This window comes from Pan paniscus, chromosome 10, assembly GCF_029289425.2.
Source record: "Pan paniscus chromosome 10, NHGRI_mPanPan1-v2.0_pri, whole genome shotgun sequence".
Lineage (NCBI taxonomy): Eukaryota > Metazoa > Chordata > Mammalia > Primates > Hominidae > Pan > Pan paniscus.
The window spans coordinates 114211062-114231228 of NC_073259.2; positions in this window are offsets into that span (position 1 = coordinate 114211062).

Sequence of the window (20167 nt, forward strand, 5' to 3'; positions counted from 1 at the left end):
CATATGCATATCGCCCTGCTAATCATCGTAAAACTGCAAGGTGGGTGTTATGTTGCCCATTTCGCTACTGAGAAATCTGAGTCTCAAAGAGGCTAAGTTGCCTGTGATCAAACAGTAACTGAAGTCAGGATTTGAACGCGAGCCTCCGACTCTAAGGCTTTGCTCCAACCCCTATCCCGAGCTCATGTCAATTAATGCCTGTGCTTTGGCTGATAACTGTTCTTCCACTTTGCTAGATGAAGTTTTGAAAAGTTACGTAAGACTGTGATGTTTCTAACTTAAACATGTGGTCTGGTGGACAATTTACATTAAATAGCAAGCTAAATAAGTGCTTAGTCTTCACTGTAGTGGAAGGAAGATAATTGCAACCAAAAATTCATGCTGCTTCATCCATAGAGCTGACAGACGGCTGCTCAGCCAGGGACATGTTGCCCAGCCTCCCATACATCCAAGTGCAGCCATGAGACTAGGTCTCTCTAATGGAACATGAGCAAAAGTGATGTTTTTTGCTTCCAATCCAGGGTGTTTAAAAAGTGGGTATGCCTTCTCCGCATTGCCTAGCTGGAAACAGAGGACTTGGAGGTCCTAAGTGAATGGTGAAGCCATAAGATAAAAGAAACTTGGGCCACTACTTCACCTTAAGAAATAAAGTCACTCTCTGACCAGGACATTGGACTGGTGCATCAGTGAATAATAAACTTAACTGTATTGTGTTAAGCCCATGCAATTTGAGGGTTTATGTCATGACAGCTAGTACTACCCTAACTAATACATACGGTTTACACCAAATCTGTATTTACATAGAAAAAGCAAAATGGAAGATTATAACAAGTACCTGAATAGTTGAAACCCAAAATGACATTTTTATTTTCTCTCTGTTTATTCAAGGAGATACCAGATTATTTAGGGTCTTGAGTTTTTCTTTTATTTTTCCTGCATTGCTTGTGTCAGAGATTAAATAAGAGTAGTATTCAACAGTCATAAAACAGGAAGAAACAAATTTATTCATTCCACAGTATTTTCCCATACATGTCAGGCACCTGGGGCTGAGAATGTGCTAGGGCAAGACAGGTCTGATCTCATCTTCATGCAGCTTCCAGTCTACAAGTAGTAAGTACAGTTGATAGCATTCAACTGACCTCCAGCCATCAAACTTCTTGGGAGAACCCAGGCTACTTGAGTGCAGACTAGATAACTAAAATAAAACTAAAGCTTACTCACAAATCCAACAGAAAGCTATGTTTCTTCCCCCTGCTAAGTGGCTAGAGAAACAATAAGAATGATGACTAAGGGCAGAGACTCCAGAATCAGAAAAACCCAAGTACAAATGCTGACTGTCCCACTTTCTATCTATGTTTTCTTGGTCAACTTCCTCTTTGTTTCTCAGTTTTCTCAGCTTTAAGATGGGGGCATTAGTAATACCTGTCTCAAAGGGTTTTTTGTTGTTGAGGATTGGATGAGTTAATTTAAAAAAAAAAGCACAAGATCAGCAAGATACGAGTAGTAGCACCCAATAAATGTAGACTGTTTTTTTGGGTTTTTTTGTTTGTTTGTTTGTTTGTTTTGTTTTTTTGCCACCTGCCCACTGGTATTCTATTCTGTATATAAAAGGATATAAGAGAAGGCCTTTCTATGGAGGTTGACAGGTGACATCAGGAAACAGAAGTATAAATAGAATCAGTGGATATTTACAAGGGTCAACAGAAATAGCTCAGATGGAGTTTTAGTTGTAATTTATCTCATGCATTTGATGGTTGAGAGGGCCCACTGAGCCTGTTGGGAAGAATGTCAGTCTGGGGAGCCACCTCAGTGGGTAACCGATGGAGCAGATGACTGATGACACCCTCCGACACTGACATTCTTGATTCCTTTTGGAGATGTCAGGCTTCCGTTCCTTGCACATTCCTTCTTCCCTTCCTCCTGCACGTGTGAATGGGATGGAGCACGTGGACAGCTGGCAGCAGTCCCATTTGCCTTGTTTTCTCTGTTCTAAACCCTGTACTGAAAAATAAGATAGCTTCTTCCTGGGGAATAAAACAGCAGGGATTCGTTGGAAGTTTCTGTTATCAAAAAAAAAAGAAACTGAAAGGTGATAAATTCCTGTCAACAGAGAAGGCACTGGCAGGACTCCAGAGCAGAAACAACACCGTGCCACCCTGGAAAGAGTGGCTGCCAGAAAGTCGCAAGAGTAAAAATGTCACGTGCAGGGACGTGCTGGGCTCGGGTGGGAGAAAAACTCTAATTGGCTACAATGGAAGAGGCTTAGGCTTTCACTGAGGTTAAATAGGGTTCTGGGCAGGGTGGGGTCCTTTCTCTTGCTGAATAATGCACACATTCCTTTCCCTTCATGGTTCTCAGGGTTTCATGTCTCTTGGCCTTTGCACATGCTATACCCAATTCCTGGGACCCCTCATTTCCTGGCCTCCAGATGACAGACTTCTACCATCTCAGAGACCTAGCTGAGGACGTCACCTCTCCCCTGATCCTGGGCTGGGCAGAACCGAAGGCTCAGTTCTCCTCTGTCCCCAGAGCATTCGGTTCCTGGGTCTATTATAGCACTTACCACATGGTATTACAATTACTCAATTGTGTGCCCAGCTCCCTGCAGTTGCCTGGAAGCTCTGGAATGGCAAGGTCTAGAACAGCACTATCCAATAGAAATATAACGTGAGCCACATAAATAATTTTAACTTTCCTGGCAGCCATGTTAAAAACAAGTCAAAAACAAGAGAAATTAACTTTAATAATATAATATTCAAAATAGTAATAATAAACATATTACTATATTACTATAAAATAAATAGTAACAATAAAATATTTGGAATAGTATAATTTCAATATGTAATTAATATAAACAACTCACTGATAAGATATTTTACATTTTTCTGTGCTCAATCTTCAAAATTCATTATGCATTTCACACTTAGAGTATTCTCAATTCAGAGATAAATTTTCAATGATTAAACTGAAATGCAACTCTAGCAAAACAATAAAGTTGTATTTAATAAAATTTTCATTTGAAAATTTAAATTTAAAAAATCTAAAGCAGTGTAAAATATATTTACAGTTGATTATATAAAATTATATAACATTATTTATATTTATTTTATACATATATATTTATTTTATATATATTTTATATATCCAACAGTATAGAGCTAGATCTTATTCTTCTAAGAGAAGCATAGGTCTGGCTTGTAGTGGGTGCCTTAGGAATGTTGAACAGATGTATGGATGGATGGGTGGGTGGATGGATGGATGAATGGATGGACGGATGGATGGATGGATTGATCGATGAATTTATTTGATACCTTTACTTTCTCCCTAGTTTGCCATTCAATTTCCTATTCTGGAAATGCATAGCCCAGAAAAGAGAGTGAGAATGAACTTAAGAAAAAAAGTGAATTCACAGAAATCTTCCTTGGACTCCAATTTGCCTGTTTGCCCCATTGGGCAAAGTTCATACAAAACAAAGTTCTACTTTCCGATCCACACAGTTCAGCAACCCAGTACCTTCAACTCTGCTCAGATGTCACCCTCACCATGGGGCCTTTCCTGACCATCCTGTCTACAATTGCAGCCCACCTTCTCCACCTCCCATTCTGCTATTGGCGCTGCTTTCCTTCCCTGGATGCTTTATTCTTCACCATTGCATTTACCACCATATAATATATTATAAAATTTCTTTATTTGTTGTGTTTGTCCCCACATAGCAGGAGTTTTTATTGGTATTATTCACACATGAATCCCTAGTACCTGCTATGTAGTAGGTGCTCAATCATTATGTAATGAATGAACGGGTGGATGAATGGTTTGAGTTGAGTTCTAGCAGCTCTTCCACCATTCAGCTCTGTGACCCCAGGAAGTGACTGAACCTCAATCCCTCCATATGTAAAATAGGTATAGTAATAATACTTAGTACATAGGATTGACGGGATACAATCCTACAGAGTTAATGCTTACCTTGTAGAACTATGAAAATGTCTATGAAGTGTTTAACATAGTACTACATAGGCACGTGGTAAACACAGACAAAACATTAGCTGCTATTATTATTGTTTAAATAATATTATTATTAGATTTATTCTATCAGGTCTATAGCAAGCATGTAAAACAATTACCATTTCCCAAGTAATTATGTCCCAAACAAACAAACAAAAAAACTAGGTCAGGAAAAAATAGCCCTGGGACCTAGATTTCCTATATAACTGCCTACATTTATCTGTGCTGTGTTTATTTGTATTCTTTTAACTCTGGAAAACAGGTCTCTCAGACCCACCCTGCCAAGACCCAGGGTGGCTCAGTGTCAGGCCCTGCATCCATTCTGTTTACTGTCACCAGGGACTAAGGCTCTAAAAGTAGGCACGAGAGGGAAGGCATTCCAGGCGGGTCACCAGCCCACCCGTGATGACAGACGCTCCCGGCCCACCTGCTCTGGGACACTCACACAAGCCTTCGATGGCCTGGGGCCTGGCAGCTTGCCCAGTGGAGCCAGCCTGCCCGGCAGCCGGCTAGCTGGCAAGAGATGCATTAGCTGCCTTCCTGGCAGACAAGCCACGTGCCCTAGATTCTTCTCAAGGGCCTGCTTCTCCTGCTTCTCCCAGCCTTATCCTTTGAAACCCTTAATTCAATAGGCATATTTCCAGTCTGCCAACCCCTTCGTGATGCTCTTCATTCGCCTGTTCACTCATTCATTCAACAGATGTTAGCTGAGCATCTATGATGCTGCAGTCATTCTGCAGATAAAGAGTAATACAAGATGGTCCTCTGCCCTCAAGGAGTTTCTAATACCTCCCATCAGCATGATGCTTTACAGTTTACAAAACACTTTCCCACAAGTGGTCTTTTTTAATTCTCAAAATGATACTTCACTTGGGATTAGATATTTTTATTTCCCACGTTTTTCATGGGATATGCTAAGAGATCGAGAGACTACCCTGTGGTCTCGCAACTTACAAACTCAGATAATTTGGCTACATAATAGCTAATATCTGAGCAACCAAAAACTTCTCCAAGAAAGGGAGAAGAAATCACATCTCACCAATAGTTCTTATATAAAAGTCACAAAAAGTCAGCTCCTTGAAAGATAAAGTCTATTTGATTGTACATCTAATGGCTCCAAAAAGAAATTGCATGTTTTACATATATAAAAGTCACAAAAAGTCAGCTCCTTAAAAGATAAAGGCTATTCGATTGTACATCTAATGGCTCCAAAAAGAAAGTGCATGTTTTACATGGTGAGGAGAGAGACTGATTTCCTCCATGACAGAACAGGGGACAACTGGGAAACTTCCAGGAATTCGGATTGAGAACCTCGCCAGATCTAGGATCTATCTGTCCCTGGCCTCTCCCATATAAATGCCCCACTCAGGACTCTTGAAACATCTGAACTCAAAACCCTGACTGCCCAAATTAACTGGATGTGGACAGATGCTGGAAACACGCACACAGGTATGAACAACACCTCTTTCCCCCAGAAGCACCATTTCCAGCGTCCCCACCTTCAAACCTGAAGTTCTCCAGGGGAAACATCAGGTAGCTTTATAAGGAAAAACATCTCCCCACAGCTCCACCAAGTGGCTGGGTCTGCCCACTGAAAACTTCTCCAAGAAATGGAGAAGAAATCTAGTTCACTTCAGTGCAAGCCAAGGTACAAAATAACGACTAGGACCAAGAAAGAGAAGTTGGCCAAATGGAAATGGGGTGGAGAAATTCTGGGGAGACCCAGGAGGCATGGATGTCCTCAGGGCAGGGAGAAGGAAGGCGGTTGAAGCTCTTTAGCAAAAGGTAATTTGGCAAAAATATATAGACTCAGAGCTAGAAGTAGCCAACACTTCCCTTCTAATAGATAAGAGAACTGAAACCCAGAGACGTTCATGCTCTCATCATGTGACAGAAGGGCAATGGTGGACCCTGTGCAAAACATGGTACTGGTGTGATCTTATTTAATCCATGTGAGTCTAAGGCGGATGTATTACTACTTCCCAATTTTACAGACAAAGATAGGGCAAGAGTCAGCACGCTATGGCCCCCTGCCTGTTTTTGTGCCATACACAAGCTAAGAATGGTTTTTACACTTTTGAGTTGCTTTTGAAAATCAAATAATAATAATATTTCATGATTCATGAAAATTATATGAAATTCAGATTTCAGGGCCATAAATAGAGATTTATTTGAACACAGTAACATCCATTTTTTTACGTACATCTATGGCTGCTTTTGAACTAGAAGGGCAGAACTGAGTAGTTTCAACAGAGATCATGTGGCCATCAAAGCCTAAAATATTTACTATCTGGCTCTTTACAGAAAAAAACACCAGCTCCTAGAATAGAGACTCAAAGAAGTCAAAGAACCCAAGAAGAAGTAATACGATGGAAAGAGAACAGAAGGATGGGAAGGAGTTAGAAGGCCAGGTCTGTCACTAACTGATCTGTAAGACCAGGGATAACAATAAAATGTCCTACTGGGTTTATTGGATGGATGGATTAAAAAGTTTAAAACATGCAAAGACTCTGTCAGCTGCGAAGGGCTCTACATGTTGTGTCTGTTATTTATCAGACTAGAGCCAGCTTATAGTCTCAATTTCCCAACATTTCCCATCACATCACACAGTCTCTCCTGGCCTTAGTTTCCCCATCTAGAAAATGGGGATAATGATACCCTCCATACCCTCCAATGTAGAGACATCATCAAAACGAAAAAAAAAAAAAAAAAAAAAAGAGCATCTTTGTGAAAGCCACTTCTAAAATAATTTGTAGATACTTAGTTTCAGGGTTCCAATCTCCTTTTTAAAATGAAACTGAATGCCATGAGTTTTCAGCCTCCAAGGTAGAATTTCGTGAGCCAGAGAAAGGACAGCACAAAGAAATCCAGCCTGGCTTCAGCTTGGAGTCCCGCTTTTTCAAAAAGAGCAGCTGTCTCACTGTTCTTTCGAAAGGGCAACTGATTGGATTCTCTGTACCTTCATTATGCTGGAAGGTCATTTAGAGAAATTAATGTGTCCTTGGGGGATTGCTGTCCAGTAGTCCCCTCCAGCCTTGCACTTCGCTCTCACCCCTGGCTTTTCATGTTACCACCTGGCAAACTTCAGAGGTGGTACCAGCCACTCATAGCAGACAGAGAGCAGGTGATGAGTGGACTCTGGCCATAGGGACCAATCTCTGTACTGACAGAGTGAATGAGAGGCCAGGTGGGGTGGCTCACTCCTGTAATCCCAGCACTTTGAGAGGCCGAGGCTGGTGGATCACTTGAGGTCAGGAGTTTGAGACCAGCCTGGCCAATTTGGTGAAACCCCTTTTCTACCAAAAATATAAAAAATTAGCCGGGTGTGGTGGCTTGTGCCTGTAATCCCAGCTACTTGGGAGGCTGAGTCATGAGAATCACTTGAACCCAGGAGGTGGAAGCTGCAGTGAGCTGAGATTTCGCCATTGCACTCCAGGCTAGCCTGGGAGACAGAACGGGACTCCCTCTCAAAAAAATAATAAAAATAAAAATAATTTTAAAAAATAGAGTGGATGAGTAGTCCCTAGGGCAGCTCTAGAAGAGAAGCAAAGACCTACTGCTGAGGCAGGAGCCAGTGAGCAGCCCACTCGGTCCACACCTGGCCACAGCACAGATACAGCAATTTTCCAGAGAAAATTTAGATAAACATTTTTACCTAAATGTCCCAGTAGCTCTCACCAAAATACTTGGGTCATTGGCCTACCTGCTGGCTCAGACTTTAGTATCCAGTGTGGCCTCTTAGAATCCAGCTACATCCGTCTAAAATAAGTCCAGCCAAAGTTGAAGGGAATAAAGCACAGAGAAATTCCAATGTGAGAGAGGCTGTGTAATATTGAGAATGAAAGCTCTTGTAGTCTGATCTGGGTCAAACTCCAGCTCCCTCCATTTCTAGCTGCGTGACTTTAGGTAACTTGCTTAACTTCTCTGGGTCTCCGTTTCTGCATCTACAAGATGGGAAGAATGCCTAACAAATATAGTTATTAGGGGAAGATTATATTAAAATATGCCTGGTATCTGGAAAATAATAAGGGCTCAGTTAAAGGGGAGTTAGGGTAGCAGGTTCTGCTTAGGCATCTTGGTAGCCCTTTGTCCCTTAGATCAAGACTGCAAAGAACCACTTGCTGAATGTGAATGAATGAACGAACAAATGAGCTAACAAGCAAAAGAGCAGTGTGCCTCATTCTGGCTTCCTGATAACGCCCAGGAGAACCATGATATCACATTCTTGTGTCCGATTTACAGATGAACAATGTGAATCCCAACAGCCTACATTATCCACAGAAATCTGGAATTTGAGCCAAGAGTACATTTTGGCTTCCATTTGGGCCTCTGTTTGCTCATCAGGTAAACAGGTAAAATCATCAAACCTATATTACTGAGCTATCAAGGGCATCCAGTGAGAGGAGGGGATGTGAGAACGTCACATTTGTGGCTATTAAGCATAAAGTCTCACTCTCCAGGTAGAAATGTCCTTGAATAAGACACAGATTTCCTGTTTGGCTTTAGCCAAAAAGATGAAATTCTAATTGTGGAATTTGAGGCATAGTCAGATGAGCTTGACAAGTGTCAATGCAGATGAAATGGGAACTTCCCATCACCTTTGCAAATAAGAGGCATATGGCAGTGTGACCACGGGTGACCTTGTCCTCTGAGGGTGTTATCCTGAATTTGTAGAGTCCAGCCTCGACTGTGGCTCTGGCCCCTGAGTGAAACCTGCAGGCTGCAGAAGACACTGACATACTCCACAAATCCATCCTTGTTCCTTCAGCAGAAGCATCTGGCACAGTTCCCATTTATGAGCACCTGCCAAACTTTCAGGGGTCTAAGGTTACAGTGAGCTGTGCTTCATGCACTCCACTGGCTCTGTCATAGGTAGAAACCCATCGGAGGAGGCCTTTTCAGATTACACACACACACATACATGCACACACACACATACACAAAATTAGGAGTATTTAATAATGAAAGAATCATCTAATATAAAATTATCTAAACTGTCTCGACTAAACCTTCCCATTAATGCACACACATAAATTCTTTGGCGATAAAAGGCCTTATCTCTTGGCTCAAATTCCAAATTTCTATTGATAATGTAGACTGTTGGGACTCACATTGTTCATCTGTAAATTGGACACAAACAATGTGATATCATGGTTCTCCTGGGCATTATTAGGAAGCCAGAATGTCCAAGGAGGTACCTGTAGGAATCATTCATCTGTAGGAATGAATGCTGTGTCACCTCAGCCTTCATCTCAGCCATCACCACAGGTTGGATCTAGGAGAAGAGTTCTTATCGGAGCATGACCCAGAGCCTCTAGACAAAGAGCTCCACAAGTTACTTAGGAAAGTGGGAAAACAGAATGAGGAAGCACAGTACAGTCCCTGCCATCTAGCCATCTGCCCTCAGGGTCCTTGGGCTTTGTCCTGAGGAACTCCTTTTTGTGATTGGTTTCTTTGGGGTGTTGCTATTCACCCTCTTGCTCTGACTGGCTATATGCGAATAAGCAAGGCCAAATATGTTGATCCTAGATATGTTAATTAGTGCCTGCTGACTCTATTTACCCCCACCTATCTTTCTATTTTGTATGGATGTGTAGATTAGGCTACCTTAAAATGCTGATGATGGTCCTTGCTGGGAGACAGACAGACCTCCTGTGCTGATACATTGGTGCCAGAAGTGAGACTTCTAGTTAAAAATCACGTACACATACAGTTAACACACCCATAGTAGGTGTTCAATAAATATTCTCTTTCCTGGTTTGCTTTGCTCCCCACTTTCCCCCCTGCCTTATGGCTGAGTTCCTCTTCTTTGTCCTTCCATACCGTCATAGCTCTTTCCATGGTGTGTTGGGATCCTCTGTTTATCTATTTCTTCTCCCCTCTAGACTACAAGCTCTTTGAAGGCAGCGTCTGGGTCTCTTCTTTATTGTGCGTCATTGGCACTATTACTGTTCTTGATATAGCTGGTGATAAGTAAATATTGAACTTAGCTGAGCCGAAGCCCAGAATTGTAACTATGAAGGAACGAGACTGTTTTTTAAAAAAAAAAAAAAAAAAATAGAATGCATACATACAAAATGAATGTATCCATTTCAGGGAAGTCACCATAAGAGGTGGCGCACTTGCTGTGCCCTTTTGGGGAAACAGCCTTTTTAGTGGGTGGCACATTCTTTTGAACAGCTTTAGTGAGAGTGCATTTTCCTCTCCTAATGGGAGGGTTTATATGAGAATCCTTTTAGTGACAAGAAAGAAAACAACTAAGTAAATGTGCCTTAAATAACGAAAATGTGGCCAGGCGCGGTGGCTCACACCTCTAATCCCAGCACTTTGGGAGGCTGAGGTGCATCACCTGAGGTCAGGAGTTCAAGACCAGCCTGGCCAACATGGTGAAACCCCGTCTCTACTAAAAATACAAAAATTATCTGGGCATGGTGGCACACACCTGTAGTCCCAGCTACTCAGGAGGCTGAGGCAGGAGAATCGCTTGAATCCAGGAGGCAGAGGTTGCAGTGAGCTGAGATCGTGCCATCACACTCCAGCCTGGGTGACAGAGTGAGACTGTGTCTCAAAAAAACAACAACAACGACAAAAAAAAACAGTGAAAATATTATTATCTCACATGGCAAGATGACTGGGGTTAACAGTTCCAAGGTTGGCTCAGCAGCTCGACAAAGTCATCAAAGATCCAGGCTCTTTCTATTCTTCTCTACCATTTAGCTTTCTAGAATCCATTGGGTTGTGACCCAGTAATCACAGATGGTTGCCTTTGTTCCAGATATCACACTCTCGTACTATTATTTTTGAAGGAAGTAAGAAGGAATGAAGTAGAGGCTCAGCCAGGGGAAAAGGGCAGCTCCCTTCATGTGTCTTTCTCTCCTTTTATGTCAGATGGAAATACCTCCCTAAACACCCCACCACCTAGCTACCCTTAGCTGCAAAGCAGGCTGAGTACCTGGCACATTCAGTCTCTGAAGTGAAAGGCAGGGAGAGAAGGAAGATTGAGGATGGCTGCTGGGAGGCAACCAAGAAGAGTTCTCAGAGATTTTATTTCTGATAAAAGCCAAAAGTCAGTTGGAATCTGAGCTCTAACCTCAAGGTGGGACCATAAATCATGATAACATGTTGAACACTAACTATATGCCAGATTAGTAATAAGTCCTCGGCATATGTTATCTTAATTAATCTTCCCAACACCCTTGAGGTAGCCACTATTGTTAGCCCCATTTTATCTTTGAGGAAACTGATACCAGAAAGGTGAAATTACTCACCCCAGGGCACACAAATAATAAATGGTAAAGCCCTGCCAACTCCAATATAAGGCTTTTAATTCCAAAACCAGACTGAAAACTATTCACAAGAAGGTTTCATGGCTCATAAAACTGAGGGAGGCTGAGGTGAACAGTTATATTGTGCTTTCCATTTTCGCCTGCCCTGACCAGGTCATTTGATCCTCAGAACAATTTGTAGGAAATATTACACTGCAGGAGGATTTTCAGTTGGCCCGCACCATTTAGCCACACCATTTAATCTGCTTCTCCCTTTCTTCGGTAGTAGCAGAACTCCCAATTTTTAACTGAGATTATGGCGACCCAGAATAGAGACTATATTTCCCAGCCTTCCTTATATGTAACTAAGTTCTCTTATACATGTAACTAAGTTCTATCATAAACAAAAAGATCTGGCCAACTTCTGAGTCATGCCCTTAAAGAGAATGGCCTTCCCTCTCTCTTCCCCTTCCCCTATCTTGCTACCCGGAAGGTGAATCTGATGGAGAACCATGGAGAACCATAATGAACATCAGAGATGAGGGTGAAAGCCTAGGGATGGTGGACATCAAAATAAGACTCCACCATCAGTACGGCCCAGTGTGCTGGCATTGTGGCTTTAATCTCTCAATCCTACATTTCTGTTTGTTTGTTTGTTTGTTTGTTTGTTTTGAGACAGAGTCTTGCTCTGTCGCCCAGGCTGGAGTGCAGTGGCACGATCTCGGCTCACTGCAAGCTCCGCCTCCCAGGTGCACGCCATTCTCCTGCCTCAGCCTCCCGAGTAGCTGGGACTACAGGTGCCGGCCACCACGCCCGGCTAATTTTTTTTTGTATTTTTAGTAGAGATGGGGTTCACCGTGTTAGTTAGGATGGTCTCGATCTCCTGACCTCATGATCCGCCCGTCTCAGCCTCCCAAAGTGCTGGGATTACAGGCGTGAGCCACCACGCCTGGCCTCTCAATCCTACATTTCTTATCACTGGACTGTTACAAGAGGAATATACTTCCTATTTAAACCACTGTATTTGAAGTCTCTGTTAAACCAGTGAACTTGTGTTCTAAGATACCCCACAGATAAAATTTGGGATAACTACCCAGGCTACAGCAGTGCCCTTGTCCTCCCACTTCACCAATAAGTATGAGCTCCCCTAATTAAATATGTGCCCCCTGACCTTGACCTGATGGCCACCAGAGTGAACAATTAACCCAAAATGGGTCAGAGTCCTTTTTCTATGTCTATTTGCAATGAGGATTAAGTGATTCTAGTTTGGTCTGAGCTGATGACTTGAGTAGAGGTGATGTAAGCTCCAGAGCTGTGGACCAAGAAGCAGAAAAAGTCAGTCTATAAACAGAGATTGAAGCAGATGAGCAGAGAGAAGCTGTATGGTCCCCGATGGCTTTTACAACCCTGATCCCAGTCTTAGCCAAAGGTTCAGCTGCATCTCTTTCCTTAAATTCTGCAAACCATCTCTATATTTTTACAGCAAATCCCCCATGTTGAGCTTCCCTAGCTCAAATAGGTGTTTGTTACACTTGCAAGCAGAGTTGCAAATAATATCATGAGATGCAGTAAAGCTAAGCAAGTGGCAGGACCAAGCCACAGGCTCAGCTTCTGTCATTCTGTGTCCAGTGGCCTTCTCTCAGTAGACATACTTCACAGCTTGACGGAGAAAGCTGGTCTCACCTCTCTTTTCTCTTTCAATGGACACATCTGGGAAAGACAAGATTCAGGAAACCAAGCTCCTAAATTCCAATCTGGCCTAGGCTGCCTAAGTTCCACCTAATACTTGAAATAGGAGTTGAGTCTCCACCATCTCACTTCTTTTCAGAAAGCCCAAATGTATCTCTGGATCTTTTATAATTATAGTCATGCATCAACTAATGACAGGGGTACATTCGGGGAAATTCATCATTTGGTAATTTCATTGTGTGAACATCAGAGTATGCTTACATAAACCTAGATGGTGTCGGCTACTCCAAACCAAGGCTATACAGTAGAGCAGGGGTGTTCAATCTTTCGGCTTCCGTAGGCCACATTGGAGGAAAACTTGTCTTTGGCCACACATAAAATACAATACACTAACACTAACGATAGCTGATGAGCTAAAAAAAAAAAAAATTGCAAAAAAATTCTCATAATGTTTTAAGAAAGTTTACACGTTTGTGTTGGGCAGTATTCAAAGCTGTCCTGGGCCACATGCAGCCTGTGGGCCATGTGTTGACAAGCTTGTGTAAAGCCTATTGTTCCTAGATTACAAACCTTTACAGCACGTAACTGTACTGAATACTGCAGGCAATTCTAACACAATGGGAAGTATTCTTGTATCTAAATATATCTAAACATAAAAAAGATACAGTAAAAATACAGTATGTAAGATTAGAAAATGGTACCCCTGTATAGGGCACTTCCCATGAGTGGAGCAGGACTGGAATTGCTTTGGGTGAGTCAGCGAGTGAGTGGTGAGTGAAGATGAAGGTTGAGAACAGTACTGGATACGACTGCAGACTTTAGAAATACTGTACACTTAAGCTACACTAAATTTCTTTTTAAAATGTTTTTCTTTCTTCGATCAATGATCTTTGATAATAAAGCTTAGTAACCTTTTTACTTTATAAACTTTTTAATGTTTTCAACTTTATGACTCATGTAATAACACTTAGCTTAAAATACATTGTGCAACTGTATATAAATATTTTCTTTCTTTATATCCTTATTCTATAAGCTTTTCCATTTTTTAAATTTTTTATTTTTATTTTTTAAACTTTTTTTGCTAAAAACTATACAAACGCACACATTGGCCTAGTCCTACACAGTCAGAATCATCAATATCACCATCTTCCACCTCCACATCTTGCCCCGCTGGAAGGACTTCAGGGGTAATAACACACATTGGGCAGTCATCTCTTATGATAACAATGCCTTCTTCTGGAATGACCTCCCTGGCGCTGTTTTACAGCTAACTTCCTCTTTTTATAAGTAGAAGGAATGCACTCTAAAATAACAACAGAAAGTACAGTATACTAAATGCATACACCCATAACATGGTCATTTATTATCATTATTAAGCATTATCTACTGTGCATCCTTGTAGGTGCCGGACTTCTATATGACTGGCAGTACAGTGCTTTGTTTACACCAGCATCACCAGAGATATGTGAGTAATGCATTGCACTACAACAACTCCTGGATGAGTTAAAGTTCACATCTTATTCAAGTCACCCCTATGCTTAAAACTCTTCAATGTCTTCCATTTCTTTGGTGTTAAAGTTCACAGGCCTTGACCACAGGACCCATCCTTCTTAGCCTGTCCCCTGCCTACTCTCCATCTACCTTCCAGTCCACGGTGATGCTCCAGCAGCCCTGACAGCTTGCAGCTTCTCTCCATGCCTCTCTGACTTCGCTCATGCCCTTTTCTCATTTAACGGTCAAGGAACATGCCAATTACCCACCTTTAGTATTAGGTTGGTGCAAAAGTAATGCAGTTTTTGCCATTAAAAATAATCTTTGCCGTTAAAAGTTATCTTTTCCTGTGGTAACAACCAACCTCCGAAATCTCAGGGGTTTATGATAAGAAATTATTTCTCAAATGTGGGTTCACCAGTCTTCTGTGGCTCTGCTGGGTGTAGCTGGGTTTGGCGCCAGTTCAAGTGTGAGCTTTTTGTCTACAAATTGCAGGACCCAGGCTGGAAGAGAAGCCACTCTCTGGGGCAGGTTGAGCTCATGATGGAGGTAGACGCTCAACAGGCCAAGCCAACCACGAGAGCACATGTCAAGCCTCTGACCAGATCTGGTATACATCAACTCTGTTCCATTGCATTGCTGAGGGCAAGTCACATTAGGGGGCCAAAGACCAATGAGGCAAGAGTGTGTACCCCTTACACTGCAAAGTGGGAGGGACAGTGAATATCTGAAATGCAATAATACAATCTACTCCACTTCTGTTTCCATGGGATCACCATTCAGGAGAGAACAATATTAAGAGATTGTTTCCTCTCTCAACAATTTCTCGCTATCCAAGTGGGGAGATGGAAGAGGGGACTGTCCCACGTAAGGTCTCTCCCTAGAAACCTGCCTGCCTATTTTCTCCTTTCTTTGTGCCCTATGATAAGTTCACCAGGGCAGGACTTAGCCCCCAACAAAAGGTAAGTCAGTCTATTAATAGGGCAAAGGAGCAGGAAGACCATACCAACTTCAGAGAGACCCAAGCTGAGATCCACCTTTACCAGCATGAAACTGATCCTTTCACCTCTGATTCCTGTGTCCATTTCTCAGTTGTGTTACAGTATGAAGGAGGGGAGAACTGACTAAGGTTTCACCAAACCCCCAATACTTAGAATGCACTAACCCCTGTCAGGCTCCATCTGGCTAACATCTACTCATTCTTGAATAATAGTAATAAAAAATAATAATAATAATAATAATAACTAACACTCATGTAATGCTTACTATGTGTTAAGTCACTGTCATAAGTGTTTTTCAAATATTTGTTAATTTAAAATTAATGCAGCCTGGGCACAGTGGCTTATGTCTCTAATCTCAGTGCATTGGGAGGCTGAGGCAGGAGAATTGCTTGAAGTCAGGAGTTCAAGACCAGCCTGGCCAACATAGCAAGACCTCTAAAAAAAAAATTAGCCAGGCATGGTGGCACATGCCTGTAGTCCCAGCTACTCAGGAGGCTGAGGAGGGAAGATCCCTTGAGCCCAGGAGTTTGAGGCTACAGTGAGCTATGACTGTGCCACTATACTCCAGCCTGGACAACAGGGTGAGAGCCTGTCTCAATTATAATAATTATAATTAATTAATTAAATTCATGTAAACACTATAAGTAGGCACTACTATTTTTAACATCCACAAATTAAAGATGAAGGAACTGAGGCACAGAGAGGTCAAGTGACTTGACCCAGGTCAGATAACTAGTATCAGAGCCAGATTCCAACGTGGGCAACATTGTAGGAAACCATGCCCCGAACCACTATGCTTTACTGCCTCTGGCTCCCCTGCACACTGTCTCCCAGGCTGGATGAGTGGAGTCCTTCTCTTATTGGTGTCTGCAATGCACCATACAAACTCCTATCACAGCACTGACCACTGTTACAGAGTAATCTGTTTATGAGTCTGTCTTCTCCTCTTGGCTCTGAGATTTATTATTTATTTATTTATTTATTTATTTTTAAGAGATAGGGTCTAGCTCTGTCACCCATGCTGGAGGCCAGGGGCATCATTATAGCTCACTGCAGCCTCGAACTCCTGGCCTCAAGCTCCTGGCCTCAAGCAATCCTCCTACCTCAGCCTCCCAAGTAGCTGAGACTAGAGGGGGCACAGCACTGTGCCTGACTAATTTTTTTTATTTTTTGCAGAGATGGGAGTCTCACTTTGTTGCCCAGGTCTCGAACTTCTCACTTCAAGTGACCCTCCTGCCTTGGCCTCCCAAACTGCTGGGATTATAGGCGTGAGACACCATGCCCAGCTGGCTCTGAGATTCTTGAGGACATGAAATGCATCTTGTTCTTACTTTATCTCTTCAGCCTAAGAAGATGCTTTTCTTTATTCACTCAACATTACCTGAACATGACTAATGGCAAGCACTGTGCTAAGTGCTATTTCATTATTTCTTCAATACACATGCTGTTCCAGATGACCCCAAACTTGTAAAGTTAGAATAGCAGACTGCAAAAAAAAAGTGCCCTGCAATAATTCCCCTCCATGAATCAATTTCCCCACTCCTTGAATCTAGGCTGGTTTTATGCCTTGCTTTGACCAATAAAATGAAGTGGAAATGATGTCCAGCCAGTTCCAAGCTTGGACCTCAAGAGGCCTTGCCCACTTCTGCTCACTCCCTTGAGGCCCTGGGTCCTACCACAGGAATAAGCCTGGGCTAGGCCAGCCCACTGGAGAGTGGGAGACCATATGAAGCAGAGATAAGCCAGCCTAGCTGAGGCCGTCCTAGATCAGCCTGGTCTTGGGTCATCTTGCAACTGACTGCAGACACATGAGCCCAGCAGACATAAGTCCCACCTGGCCCAGATAAGAGAAACAGCCATTCAAAACACAGTCTCATGAGCTAAATGAATTGCTGTTGTTATAAGCTACTAAGTTTTGGAACTGTTTGTTACCCAGCAAAAACTAACTAATACAATGGCAACCTGGGTTTGTCCAAGGATGGTGGTGAGAGTTGCAGTGACTGTGCACAGACTCTCCTAAGGATGAGGAAGTGAGACAGCAACCAGCCCACATGCTGCCCTTGTCAATTAAGCCAAAGACCCCAGTTTTGCCTCTTCCTTTTTCTTCTCACTCCAAAGACTAGTCACATGGTCTGCAAAATGAGAAAGGACCATGAATTGTTCAAATACCGAATGCAAATAAGCCAGACAGGCCAACAGACCCCTCATTCCAGTCTCCAAGGGTTTTAACACACCACAGATTTTTGCTTCTTCAGTTTGTGTATTTCATTTTGTTTTAAGCTTTTGTGTATTGAGACCCTGGCACCGTGCTAGGCTCAGGGAAGAAAAGTGTGTTAAGAAAGTAAACAGGATCTGCTTTCAGAAAGATAATAGTAATTATTGTTAATAACATTGCTATGATAACTTCCTTGGTTTTATTTGCTTTTACTTGTTTGTTGTCAAATCTTATAACATTTGCTATTTTAACCATTTTTTAGTGTACAGGTTGGTGGCATCAAGTACATCCCCATTGTTGTGCAATCATCACCACCATCCACCTCCACAACTTTTTCATCTTCCACAACTGAAACTCCATGTCCATTAACCACTAATTTTCTATGTCCCCTTCCCCAGCCCTTGGCAACCGCTGCAGAGATTTTCTGTCTCTATAGATTTGACTACTCTTAGATATGATAAAATAGAAACTTCAGCTGAATTAAATTTAAAGGAGTTTAATTGAGCAATGAACAATTTGAGAATTGGGCAGTCCCCAGAATCACAGCAAATTCACAGAGACTCTGGCGCAGCCACATGGTGGAAGAAGATTTATAGGTAAAAAAAAAAAAAAGGGAAATGATGTACAGAAATTAGAAGTGAGGTACCGAATGCCTGGATTGGTTACAGCTCAGCATATGTCTTATTTGAACATAGTTTGAACACTCAGCAGTGTATGAATGGTTGAAGTGTGGCCACTGGGATTGGCCAAGCCTTAACTAGTGTTACAGGTGTGTACTACTAAGTTAGGTTTTCAATTTTGTCTGCCTATTAAGCTAGGTTACAGTTCATCACAAGGACTCAAATATAGAAGTATGGAGTCCTTGTCAGTCCATACGTAGTTTGCTTTAACAGGTATATAAGTGGAATCATACAATATTTGTCCTTTTGTATCTGGATTATTTCACTGAGCATAATGTATTCAGGTTTCATCCATGCTATAGCATTGGTCAGAATTCCCTCCCACTTTAAGGCTGGATAATATTCCATTGTTGGATATACCCCATTTGTTTACCCATTCGTCCTTCAGTGGATACTTGAGTTGCTTCCACGTGGTGATTGCTGTGAATAATGCTACTCTGAACATGGGTGTGCAAATCTCTCTCCAAGTTCATGCTTTCATTTCTCTCGGGTATACACTCAGAAGTGGAATTGCTGGATCACATGGTGGTTCTGTTTCATATTTTGAGGAGACGCCATACAGTCTTCCACAGTGGCTGTGCCATATTACATTCCCACCAACAGTGCACAAGGGTTCCAATGTCTCCACATCTTCACCTATACTTGTTATGTTGTGTTTTCTTTTTTTTAAATAATAATGGGTGTGTGTGTCAGTGTGTGTATCTTCTTTTGGTTATAATTTGCATCTCCCTGATGATTAATAATATTGAGCACAGAGCATATTGCCGTGTGCTTATTGGCCACTTGTATATCTTCTTTGGAGAAATATCTATTCAAAGCCCTTGGTTTTATTTTTCCTGACCAAATGTTGCTTTCACGTTTTGTTCCAGGCACTCTAGCAAGTGCCACAGATGCCTTATTGGATTTAACCTCCCTACAAGCAAATGAGGGGGTTATTGTCCTTATTTTACAGGTAAGGAAACCGAGGCTTTTTTCGTGGCTTGCCCCAGGGGCCACCTCAGAAGGGGCAGAGAGGGATTTGAGGCAGGCCTGGCTGACCCCACTAAGTCATACTGAAGTCCAGGCGGAGAAGAGCTGCGGAAGGGAGTGGAAGGGGAAACCCAGTATCCACTTGCCCCCATGGGACTTGTCTTTGGGTCCCACATATCCCCTTTGGTGCCTTTTGCTGCAGTTTCCTACCCCTCTTTCTTCCCTCCCTTCCCTTTTCTCTCCTTTCTGGGTCTGGCTAAGTAAGTATCTCCTTCTTGCCTGCCAGGATGTGATAAATTCTTAGTACCCCGGTGAGAATCACTCCCTCCCATTTTCAAAGGAATGAACTGGAAGAGAAAGTCCCCCGAAAGACCTCCTAGAGGATCACCCCTGGGTCTCTGACTGAGAACCTGAATCTAACCTGGGGCAAGCAGACCCCAGACCCACCTCCATAACCTGGTGAATGGCACTTTTTTTTTTAACTAGGAAGTGTTACCCAACTATTTGCTAGTTCTTCATGAAAATGAATTGTTGGGAACTCACTACAGCGTGGCAAAGTGGCTGTGGCCAGACTGCCTCTCTAGGTTCCTCCTCTCTGGGAAAGGCATCTCTGAAAGAAAGGCAGCAGCCCCAGTCAGGGGCTTATAGATAAAACTCCCATCTCCCTGGGACAGAGCACCTGGGGGAATGGGCAGCTGTGGGCATGGGCACAGCTTTAGTGGACATAAATGTCCCTGCCTGCCGGCTCTGAAGAGAGCAGTGGATCTCCCAGCACAGTGCTCAAGCTCTGCTAAGGTATATAAGTGGAATTCTCCTCAAGTGGGTCCCTGGCTCCCATGCCTCCTGACTGGGTGA